The sequence below is a fragment of the Equus quagga genome, chromosome 11 (assembly GCF_021613505.1).
Source record: "Equus quagga isolate Etosha38 chromosome 11, UCLA_HA_Equagga_1.0, whole genome shotgun sequence".
Classification (NCBI taxonomy): domain Eukaryota; kingdom Metazoa; phylum Chordata; class Mammalia; order Perissodactyla; family Equidae; genus Equus; species Equus quagga.
The window spans coordinates 40684298-40697159 of record NC_060277.1 but is presented as its reverse complement, the minus strand read 5'-3'; positions in this window follow the sequence as shown (position 1 = coordinate 40697159).

The following is a 12862-nucleotide window of genomic DNA, read 5'->3' as shown; positions in this document are numbered from 1 at the left end:
ATATAAGCTTAATCAAATTTATTATCTTTGACAAAAAGGCAAATGCTTGGAATATTAAGTTGGTTTTTTTTAAAGATGAAGAACATAATTAATTTTTCCAAATTGTCTGAAAATGCTTAGCGGTCAGTTCTGCCATTTAGATTTATTTAAACATATGTAAATTTGGCATTTTGAGCAGCAATTAATAAAGTTGCTGTAATTTTAATCTTGGATTTTCTCTTCCTCTCTGGCTTTTTGAAAAGGTACTAGGCTAAGCATTTAAATTATTATTCCAGTTTACAAAGATTTTAGCTAGTGCTTTCTGGGATAATAAAACAGATGGTATGAAAACAGTTTCATTAAGGATTTTTTTTAAAGGTACATGGTTCTTTTAAATATAGCATTTACTTGTATTGATTTTAAAGTGTAAATGTGTTAGTCTAACCATTATGGCAATTAATAATCTTCTTCTAATTGTAAATGAAATGGTGATTTTAATTAGTTAATTCTAAAATATTCCTATCTTAGTGCTCCTTAAACTTCTGGATGCATTCCTTGTTTGCTTTTGTTTTCCCTATGTATTCATTTATAGCAAATGAGTTTTACTGTTTGAACAACTACATTACTGTGAGTGATTTTGGAGAGGTCATTTTGAACCTTTGTGGGCCTCATTTTCTTCATCTGTAAAATAAAGATGTTGGACCCCAAAATATCTAAGGTTCTTTCCAGCCTTAAAATTGCTACCCAAAGATCTCTCAGCTTTGAACACACATGACAATTTCTTGACCATTCTGGGGACATTTATCTATTAAGTTTCTTGTTTGACTTATTTATGTAAGCATCTTATCTGACCTATTTCCTATGATCTGTTGAGGTGGATGCCTGATTTCTTAATTTCCTTTGAATTACTCTTAGCATTTAGAAGAAAATTCCACACCAACAGAAACTCAATAAATGTTTTTGGAATGAATAAATGAATTTTCTCCCTGAAGCACTTTATTTCCATATAAAAGATGATAAAATTACTAAGGTTTTGCTTTTCTTTTGTTTGTATGGTAAGTTTTAAAAACTTTAAATATCTGAATTTATTGAGTTTTTAGAGCCATAAGTTGATGTAACATAATACATACTTAAACAAAGTTGATGAAAATAGCAATGTCTGCCAGGTATCACTTGTGCTCGCCAAGATTCTAGTTCTCCTCTCCTTCAGGCATACACTACATTGAAGCTGGGCATGCCGTGTGACTTGTTTTGATAATGGAGTGCCAGTCCTCAGTGGACATATTAAAGAGCTGAAGTGTGATTCCTTATGCTCTCTTCCCCAGCTCAGTGAACCTGAAACCTCAGTTGAGATGATGGAGTCATAAAAAGATGGAATCTTTATCAGTGTGAATCCATGGATGACAAAAATGAGCTGAGTCCTCCTTTAACCCCACTTAACAGGGTCTGGTGTAGATATAGTTGGACAGGTAGTATAAGGCAGAAATAAGACTTTATATTTTTGTGACTGATTTGTTTTCTTACCACATCATAACATTAGCCTATTCTGACTATTTCAAGTTGCAAATCAAATTAAAATAATTTTATACTTCATTAAAGTTGTAAGAAAAATACTTGTAAATTGAAATGTTTCATGTTTTATTATGAGCCTCCAGTATGCTTTGTGTAAAGCCTAATCCAAACACTTGAATAATATTTAGCTCAACTTTCACATGTTGTTTTCCTAGAGTGAGAAGTAATACTGCTTTTGATACAGCTGCAAAGTAAATTATTAAAGAAACATTTTTAGAATTGTGTTACAATAGAGATAAAGGAAAATCTCTGGTGGTGTGAATGCTTGTTGGATATGTTTTTATTCAAACTCACTTTTCCCAGGTAAGAACCAGGCTCAACCATTTCCTAAATTCATTATCATATTTATTTACCACCAGTGATTTTCAAGTCAGTTATTAATTTTTTAAATATAAAATAGGTTTTAGCATGTGCAAACAGACTGCATTTGAAGCTTCTCTAGTTTTAATTTCAGATTTTTCAATGTCTTTCCCCCTAAGGAAAATATAAAGACTAAAAAATTTAAGAACATTGGCTAAAAGCCTTTTGCATGCCAACTACTGCTTTGTATAGAAATACCACAAGACACAGTAGCTAAACCAGCACAGATTCCAGGGCTGGATGCCTGGGTTTAAATCCTAGCTCTACTAGTAATGAGCCTTCTGATCTTGGGCAAGTTACTTATTTTTTTGAGCCTCAGTTTTTTCATCTGATAAATGGGGATAGTAATCCTAAATCATAAGGCTTATATAAGTATTACTATATGTAAAACACTTAAAACAGTGTCTGCCATGTAGTGAGTTCTCAGTAATTGTTTCCAACTCTGTCTCTTAGGAGGATTGTCCCACTATTAGAGAAGTTCATCAACAAATTTTCCTTTATTTCCCTGTATGCTATTTGGCTTTATTTTTGGTATGGAGTTTGTTCTTCCATCCCTTTTTCCTTTGTCACATTTTGTTATCATGCTGGTACTTAATCATGCATGCATATTGTAAATTATATTTTCAATTTGTTTATGTTGATATCCAGTGGCCTATGAGGTTACTTACCACTAAATGGTTATTGTTATGACTAATTCCTTTAATAATATTACAAATCTAGAAGGCTAAAACATGTTTATAGAATAATAAAATATATTTCTGATCTAAAGTATATAATACAGATGAAACATTAGTCAAGATAAAAAAACTAGGTCAACAAACGTTTATTAATATACTCAGCACTGGGTAGATGGTGTGGGAAATAAAATAGATATAAAGATAGTGCTCCTGCCCACCAGGAATTGGTAATATAGTTGAGGAATTATGAATAAAAACATGAAGCAAACAGAGACCCATACAAGATAGGTTAGAAACAAATCATTCTTCTTATATAAGTGATATAGAAATTTTGAGAAGGGAAGCATCACTCTAAGGCTGAAGAATTCGCAGAAGCTTCAAGAGGAGCTGCAATGTAGATATTCCAGATAATCTATTCAAATTTAGCTTAACTCATACACACTGTTCAATAGCACAAAAAACCAGTGCAGCTTAGGGTACAGTTGAATGGCATGGCTCAAATTAATAAATCTTTAGGGATCTTCAGTGTTGTTATAGAGCTGATAGGCATCTATGAAGCAAGATGGGGACAGTGCTTGAGAATATGACAGGAGAATGGATTGCATGAGAGAGGAGATGGTGGAGCCAGGTCTGGGTAAAAGGGCAAGATCATATTAGGATGCATGTAGGGGGTTGGATAGTCACTATGGGCCTGGGATGGAAGAGATTGCAGCTCTTAGATGAGCCATCTTGTGGGATGGCTGGTCTTTAGTTTTAGGACTTGGTGCAACTTTTCAGAATATCATCCATGGCTCCTGGATTATAAAGGGAGAAGATTGCATTATGAATCACATTGATAATGTGATTTGAAGCATAATGGTTGTGCCTTAAAGTCCTAAAATGGCATTCTAATATAGAAATATGGGGGTCTTTCATGTACATTTTTAAATATCTATTAATATTTGAGAAATAAATTACAGTAGCTACCTATTAGTAGCTGGTGAATTCTGGCTCACTCTTGGTTGAGTGGCTACTCTGGGTAATACTGTGACAAAAAGATTTGTGTTCTGGAAACATTAACTCAACAATGTTTTCAAAAAGGATTATGAGAGAGAGAGAGAGTGGAGTGTCAAGGAGAGGAGGCATCCCAGCAGGTGGTGGTGAAGGGGTGAAGCAGAGAGGTGGCTGTGTGCATAGAGAAGGTGTGGCAAATCAGAGACACTTGAAATAGTGAATCGGTAAAGCTGTTTTGTCAAACATCTCTATTCCTCTACTTACTTTGATGAGGAAAACTTTTTTTCTGAAAATAAGATTTCAAAAAGAGAGTGGCATTTGCATTAGGCATGTAACAGGCTTAACTGGGGAAAGAAGGGGACAGAAGGCAAAGGGAGAATAAGAAAAGTAAAAGAAAAGGAATTTAACGTCCCGGTTTTTTAGGTGGGAGGTCTCCCAGAGGAAGTCAGCCTGAGCTGCTTAAGAGCCAACCCTGGGGTGACACACACCACCACCTCTGCCTCTCCCACATCCTAACTGTGCAAAACTCATTGGACTTTTTGCAAGAGGATCCCAATAGAGTCACTGTTGCAACAAATTGTGAGAGCAGATGTGAAATTTCTTCTTTGTCTGACATTGGGGAAGGATCAACATAGAGAAGAGCATTTTGACTGTATTCCCCAGTCAATAATGTTTGAGCAAAAATAAAATGACTTCACAGATTAGTAGAACATTTGTAGGACTGTCTCTGTTTTTTTTTGGGGGGGAGGGGCGTGGAGATTAGCCCTGAGCTAACATCTGCCACCAATCCTCCTCTTTATTGCTGAGGAAGGCCCTGAGCTAACATCTGTGCCCATATTCCTCTATTTTATATGTGGGACGCTTGCCACAGCATGGCTTGACAAGCAGTGCGTAGGTCTGCAGCCAGGATCCAAACCTGTGAAGCCCGGGCCAACGAAGTGGAATGTGTGAACTGAACTGCTGTGCTAAAAGGCTGGCCCCAGGACCGTCTCTTTTTTAAAGTTCTCGCCATATAAAAGGAGTAACTCACATGTAATCTGAAGGTCAGGATGATATTCATACATACATTATCTGTTTAAGTATATCAAAGAAAGTGACCAGTGATAGTTTTTCTTGATCTTTATTTCCTATTAACCTCATAGTAGAAGTTGTAGATGTAATTAAGCAGGAAAAGTTGCTTTTTTTCTCAGTTTGCTATAATCTTGGCCCTTGGCATATAGGCCAAGTGGTAAATTTCAAGATTGAATTACCCCATCAGCATAGGTTCTGATTTTGGCCACACTCTACATGAGAAAGTGCTAAGTGGAGGTTGATGGGAAGTTGGGTGATTTGTAACTTTTTAAATTGGCTCATTAAGCACAATATCAACTCAAGTCTGCATACTTTGTTCCTGTGAAGCATGGCTGCTAATCATTCCCTGCTGACTGAATCAGTGATAAGAGAGCAATACAGCAAGTCAAAAGTTGGGAAGTGCCTAGAAAAAGCTGTTGATGAATATCAGTTCATACCTGTTTACAATTCACAGTTAAGTTTCTTGGTAGCCAATTCAAACCATGCAACATTACATCCCTTGATCAAAGGAGGTGTCAGCGGACAAGTGTCCTCAGCTGATAGGACATTGCACTCCAGCAAATGAGATCAAAGCTGCCCAGCTACTCAGATACAGTTTGATTGGAAAGAAGGTGGGTCCCAAGATAACAAATTCTTCTTCCCAGCCCACCCAGCCTAGTTTACTTTCATTTTCAGCCGCTGCATACTTTGGAACTCCTCCACTTTCTTTTCTACGTCAGATCCCTCCCTGGCTATCTCCTGATGACCATGATGGCTTGAGCTTGAGCCACAAAAATACCATCTTCTCTGTTTGTAGAAGGAGGGGGGATCTTTATGGTGAAGTTATTCATCCTGTACTCTTTAATACTTCCCTGATCAGGTGCTCTGAATAAAGGAATGAGGAAACTCCCCTTTGAGTTGGTTGACTTAATGCTAACAATAAGGCTGCCATTTATTGATCTTTTACCCTATACTAGGCACTGTGGTAGAATTTATCATGCATTCTCTCTCTCTCTTTTTTCCCCTGAGGAAGATTCTCCCTGAGCTAACATCTGTTGCCAGTCTCCCTCTATTTTGTATGTGGGTCACCACCAGAGCATGGCTGCTGATGAGTGGTGTAGGTCCACTCCGAGGAACTCAACCTGGGCCACTGAAATGGAATGTTCCATTTCCACTGAACTTAACCACTAGGCAATGGGGCCAGCCCCTCATGCATTCCCTTTTAATTGCCACAATAACCTCTTTTTTTTGGTGAGGAAGATTGGCCCTAAGCTAACATCTGTTGCTAACCTTCCTCTTCTTGTTTGAGGAATATTGTCCCTGAGCTTACATCTGTGCCCACCTTCCTCTATTTTGTATGTGGGACAGTGCCACAGCATGGCTTGATGAGTGGTGTGTATGTCTGTGCCTGGGATCTGAACCTGTGAACCCTGGGCTGCTGAAGCAGAGAGCACAAACTTAACCACTACACTGCTGGGCTGGCCCCTCCACAATAACCTTTTGCAGTAGGCATTATTACTCTTCTCAATTTACAGATGAAGGAACTGAAGATTATAGAAGTCACATAGGTATTAAGTGGTGGTACTGGGATTAGAATACTTTCCACTCTGAAGCTAAACCTATACTCTTTATGTAAAATGGTTTAGTCTGAAACAAGAGTGTTTTCAACAAGTAGCTTGCTGGGGGAGGGGTATCTCTAGAGTTTAAAACCATCCCTTTCAATAAACTCTAGCCTAGCCTCTGAAAAGTCTAGAATTTAGACATAGCAGGATAAAGTAATTGAGAAATAAACAGGCTCATAGGTTTACCCCAGACTGTGGGAGGTGTTTGTACTCCTTCCCCACCTCCAGAGGGCAGCCCTGGGTGACCTGGGTTTGCTTAGCATCAGGGGATTAAATGAAAAGGTTTTTATTTTTTAAGGTCTGGGCTTTGTGAAGGAGGAGCTGAGTTAAATAGAAAGCTACTCCTGGGATGGAGGGGGCAGAAAAGCAGCTCAACTCTGTAGTAGAAATAGTTGGAGTGTGAGTGTTATGTGTGTGTGCATTTGGTAGGTAGGGGGACAGGCTAAGAGGAGAGGGAGAAACTCTGCTCTGGCTCCTTGAAATCCCCCGGGGCAGGGGGTGGGGGGGGGGGGGCAGGGCCAAGAGCATCTCAGTGGCAACCATGATAGAGGAAACCAGGGTCCCTCTGCAATTTTCCAGCACTGTCCCAGTCCTAATGTGAGTGTACCCCAACACGACTAATGCTAGATTTTCTGCCTCATGTTTTCAATTTGATTGATAGTCTAGATTTAATTCAATTTAGAAAAATAAATGGAGTATCTTCTACATCTCGTGTATCAGAACAAAATTGTACGTTCTCAATAAGGGTGATATCTCTCCAAGGGGATGCAAATTAGTTCTGGGGTTAGGTTGAAAAAGTCTTCCTCCTTTTGTGTATGAACCACAAATATACATACAGTACATAAAGAGCCTATAGTATATCTGTGGTATATCATGGGGAGATTAGGAAAAATTGTTCAAAAATGACTCTTTAAAAAGATGTGTGAAAATGAAAATAAGTTGAGAAACACTGCTCTAAGGTCTCAGATTCTTAGAGAATTTTAGTGAAATATTAAAAGTTATAAAGGTCAGAGAGGAAGATATAAAGTGCCATTTAGGAAGGAAGATACATATCCAATACTTGCAGGACCAGAAGGAGATGGGGAGAAGGACAAGGATATAGGCAGTATAATTTTTTTTTTTTTTTGCTGTTTAGATGGGGAAAAACTCACATAAATAAAACAATAAATTCATTAAGTTCATTCCTTTAACCTAGGAGATATTGTTATAAGGTTTTAAAATGTCTCTGCAAATGTCAGGAATCAGAATTTCCTCGATTACTCATGTTTAATGCATTCTCTCTCACAGGTAGAACTTGCCGATTGCTGGGGCGTGAAGTCTAAGCATCTTGGCTATGTGGCTTTAGGTGTCCTCTCTTTCCCACAGTCAGATTTGGTACAGTCCTACACTCTATTTGCTCCCTCCATAAATAATTCCTGTCAGAATCCCTGGAAAGGTAAATTAGTTGCTTTTAAGTTTCCTCCAAATCGCAAAAGGACCAGATAAGGATGAAATCCTTTGGTTCTTTTTGGCTGAAGCTTGAATTCCCTGCCTCAGTGGTTCTAAAACTTTAGCTGCATCCGAATCACCTGGAGGCCTGGCTAAAGCTCAAGTGGCTTGCTGGGCCCTACCCCCAGACTTTTTGATTCAGGAGGCCTGGGCTGGGGCCCAATAATTTGTGCTCAAAATGTGAATCCTGCTGGTTGGGGACCACACTTTGAGAACCACTGCCCTGTATCGATGGGTTCCCTAACTGGTGAGTCATCAGAATCACTGAGCAGCTATTACAAAATATGTATTCCTGGGCATATCTCTTGAGAATCTGGGTCAGTGGGTCTAGAGAGGTAGTCAGATTTTATACACTTTCATAGTCCCCCAGATAATTCTTATAAGCATTTGGGTGTGGGAATTACTCTTCCACGTGGCTCTCATAAGAACTATCCTCTGACACTGGAGACCAACTGCCCTTTGGTTTTTCATTTGTAAAATAACTTTGCCCGGCAAAGAATTGCTCCCTAAGGGTGATGCAATTTTGTAGTTTCATTTATTAATATCCTCATTCTTATAAAGTGAATATTGATTGCATTCTTGAGATTTCAGGGAAAAGAGGAGATCTCTCTCTTTGGGGCTTTGTTTATGAAATTGTACTGCCCAGAGACAGAATATTAATTAGACCATTTATGAGCAAAAATATAGAAAGCAAAATCCTAGATTCTGTGTTCAACTCTTCAGATAAGTCAAACAATGTGCCACAGAGAAATGTATAATATTTTATTTATCATTTTGGAATTGTTTTCATGCAAATCTTGTCTTTGAGTTGAGGCAGGAGGAGCTAAAGCACTGGCAAAGTTCTGCTAGTATTTGGGAAACTGGGGATGCTTGGAATGGCAGCGTTGATACTTCTGTTTGAAGAAAATATAATTTTTTGAACCTAATGAAATTTTCTTGAGCTTATTTTGAAAGTGATTTCCAAGACTGGATTAGATGATTAAAGCTGAGATCTCTTTACCTTGAAAAAGTGGCAAGAACCACATCAGTCAATCAATTGATCAATCAAACAATTGATCTGACTGTCTATTTAATCTCCATCTTTTTTCATTGGAAACTTTTAGTAGCCCACAGATAGACCTTTAAAAAAATATTTCTAGGGATTTTCTGGTTTGTCTGAATTCAGGATATTTTAGCAAACCCAATCTGGGGAGAAACACAGTGGTTTGTGTTGTGAAAGGACAAAGAAATTCTGAGAGATTGTGTTAGGCTACGATGGTGATATTGGGTCAGCTAAGCCTTTCTTCCTAGAAACTTAAGGACTGGAGAGTACTTATGACTCAGAGACCACACACTAATGGTTCTGGGATTAGTTACAGATCCTCAAGGTACTAGCCCAGCAGCAGGAAAGGATGTTTATCAGAGAATCATGGATATGTAATCACTTAAGTATTACATTTCTGGATATGTGGAATATGTGCTATCAATTACCTACCAAGTTTCATTTCTAGGGTCAAAGACTTTAGCAACTCCCTTTGCCTCAATGAATAAACAATTCCACAGCAAATTTTGAGGTGTGGGAGGCTCTGTGAAGAATCTTTGGCATCCTAACAAGTTTTTTTTTTAATGTTTTATAGACTACTGTCTATGCCAACTTTATTATATGTTATTGCTGATAGTTATTTTTCTACATTTTCCTGTCCTTTTACTCTCCCCAATAACTAGGAGGTAGAAATACCTGCTCATAAATATCTATTGACTTAACCTAGCCATCAACGTATAACTCCTTTAACCCTCACCAAAGTGACACTTTGGAAGCAATGATGCATGAAACTTTACTCACATATATACACACATATCCATTTCTTTCATTTCAGTGAGAGATATTTATTTCATGGTCAAAAGCAGTGTCTCATAAAAATGTAACTGGATTTCCATTCTTTCTTTAGATGTCCAAGATGCCTGGTAGTCCCACTGCTGAGTTGTGATAGCTCTATTTCTCCCCTGTTCTAGAGTTCTGAGTGGGAGTATGGTCTCCTTCACTTTAAACCCCATAGGAGAAGGGGATCAAAGGATGTGAAGGTAGAGGATAAGGGGGAATAAACAGAAATGCACTGACTAAGAAGAGAGCTGACTTGCAAGGGGGAAAGTGGGGACAGATCCACTGAGAGAGGAGTAGGTATCAAGCAAAGACTGTTTCCCCCAAAGAATAATGATAAAAGCTTTTCTCTGGGCTTCAGAATGGGTGCAACCCTTTGAAGAGCTGGGGGAGAGTCTGATCTTGCACAGATTCAATGGGGAAACATCAACACTGGAAACTTTGTCAGTCAGATTGAACCCAATCTCATCATGCTAATTTTAGGTGTGAAAATCAGATAAGCATTACTTAGGAGTGTGGGGCTTGGAGTGGAAGTTAACAAAAGTTTAGCCATATCTTTTCATGTCTGCTGATGTTAATGCTGTCCCTCTTAAAGCAGAGAAAGTCAGAGACCCAGACAAGTATCATTTGATTACACACTTATCCCCACGCTCTGTCACCAGTTAGTGTTCTATAAATGCTCCTGGGTGGTGTTTTCATCACATATGGTTATTTCAAAGAGATATGTGATAGAAATGGTCCTTGGTTTTGAGCAGGGAACCATTTGCAGTAATTATATCTTCTTATTAAATATGTGATAGGCATTGGAGACACAAATTTCCTGTGCTTAATAACTAGAAAGGATCTTTGATAATAAGCCCCAGCTTTCACTTTCAAAAGTTTCTATTTTAGTGGGAAAAAGGGAACATATGCAAATCACTATCCTGAGAGACTTAAAAATTGGCTAAGTTGACTCATTGTTTAAATGGAACAGGATCTTAGATCTCTTATCTTTTGATGGCAGACAGAGGATGGAGGATTGGAGAAAAGCATGGAAAATGAAACTTTAATTTTCTTGATGAGGTTATATCAATAACAACAGTAGACTTTATAATGAAAGTCGGAAATGTTAACCCAAGTGGACACAAGGAAGCCCAGTGTTTTTTTCATGAGTACCCTTGGGTTCCTCAGTGTTATTTCTTCCACTCTATTGCATATTTTTCCTGTTCAAATAGCTGCCTTTGGAGTTAATGAAACACTCGTTTAACTCTACCATAAGTCATATATGTTTCCCAAACATGAGAGTGCATGACTGAACAGATAGTTAGATAGCTAAGGAGAGTAAGAAGATATCTTGGAATTGAGTTGCAATTGTAAATATTGTTTGGTATGATCAAAAACTCCCATAAAACAGCAATTAATTTTAGATAATTACTACTTGGAAACTACATAATTGCATGTTTCCCTCTGGAGTCACCTTGCCTTTGTGCAGAGTATTTAATCGGTCATGCAGTTAACCTGAAAGGGAAGGGCACTTCTAGTAGAATTAAGAACCGTAGCCGTATGACATTCTAAATCGCAATATGTGAGGCCACTGAGATATTTAATCACGTTGGTTATTATATCTCTGGAATTAAATCCAGTAAGAGAAGAAAGTTTTAGTCCTGGGGTTAGTTACATATGAGCCTCCCTTCTCAGAATATAAAAGAGCTGCATGTGTGAAAATTGGAGGACCATTCTTGGAGGTGAATTAGTTTTTCCTCCACCTTGTAATTGTGGAGACACCAAACGTGGGAGATTTACATATGAAGCTGGCCCAGTAGGAATGCCCCATATTCCTGATAGCATAGTGGTCAAGACCAAGCCTCTGGAGTCAGATCCTTTGGGCTTGAAACTTTGTTCTGCCACTTATTTGCGGAACAAGTGACATCCTTTTCGAATTTTAGTTTCATCACCTATAAAATGGGAATAGTGAAGTACCTATTTGAGAGGGTTACAGGGACTTTTATGAAGTAATATATGTAAAACACTTAGTATGGTGCCTAATATTTGGTAAATGTTTGATAAATGTTTATTTTTATTATATTTAGTTTTGCAATGGCAATTTCTTCCCTAAGACATATACTCTAAGATATAAACTGACTCCAAAATTTTGCTTCAATTGTGCTGTCTCATTCTCTGCTCAAAGAGATTTAGTTTGAATTAACCAGATATGCATTATCATGATCCTTAACTAGCTGTTAAGCAGTTCTATATTTGCATTCTTGGACAATTTTAAAATATAACCAGTGCACTTATTATGTCCACCATAAAAATATGCGTTGAATGGCTCTATTTTAAAAGCACAAGGTAATTTTTTTTTCTGGTCATCAAAATTGCTCAAAGTCTTTTCAAGGACTCCTTCTTTGTAGAATTCTCTGTGCGAGATCCCTTTTCAGTGGTTCACATTTAAATTTCTCTGATCTTTTAAAAGGCAATATTTTATACCCCTTAAAGTACATATTTTATTGGACATTTCCATCCAAATTTGATGACAATTTCTTAAGTAATTTTTGGGTTTCTCAAGTCTGTACTTGATTTGTGGAACAAACAGGTTGTAGGATAATCTCCTGACTGGTCACTGTTACATCCTTTCTTGCCTTATGAGAAAGTTCTCAGTAATCACAGGACTGTCAGCAGGTCCTTGACTCTCTAGTCTAGACAAAGTTAAACGTCATGAACTTGACATGCGTCTGCAGTTCCCATGCCTGCACAAGCCCTGTGTTTTAACATTATAGCAAGAATCTATGCAGGTATGAATGGTCTTCTGCAGATTAGAGAACAATTCACAGAGGCATAAAGCAAAGCTGTATTCTGCCCTCCTTTTATTATTATTTTTAAAGTTATAAATGGTCCTCCATTATAAAGAAATTTCTTTATTATACAGATAGTATGGTTTAATTGTCATGTACCAAGAGTGGCTTTAATACACAACTGGTCCTATTAACTCATTGTTTCTTTAGGAATGACATAAATTCCACTGTCATGTTTCCTGGAATCTAAGATGACACTTAATGTAAATTTCTTCAAAGATTTAATATCAGCTTTTAAAAATAAATGTTGTATTTGATATGCTCAGCAAATAAAAGACCTTCTCATTTCAGAAATGTTAACATGTGAGAAATCATGCAAATGTGTTTTACAACTGAGCAATGAGCAAATGGGACATGAGGCATTCTTAAAGGACCCTGGACTGCTGTTTCACAAGCCCAAGCCATCTCTGCTCTCGCAAGTACCTGCATGGA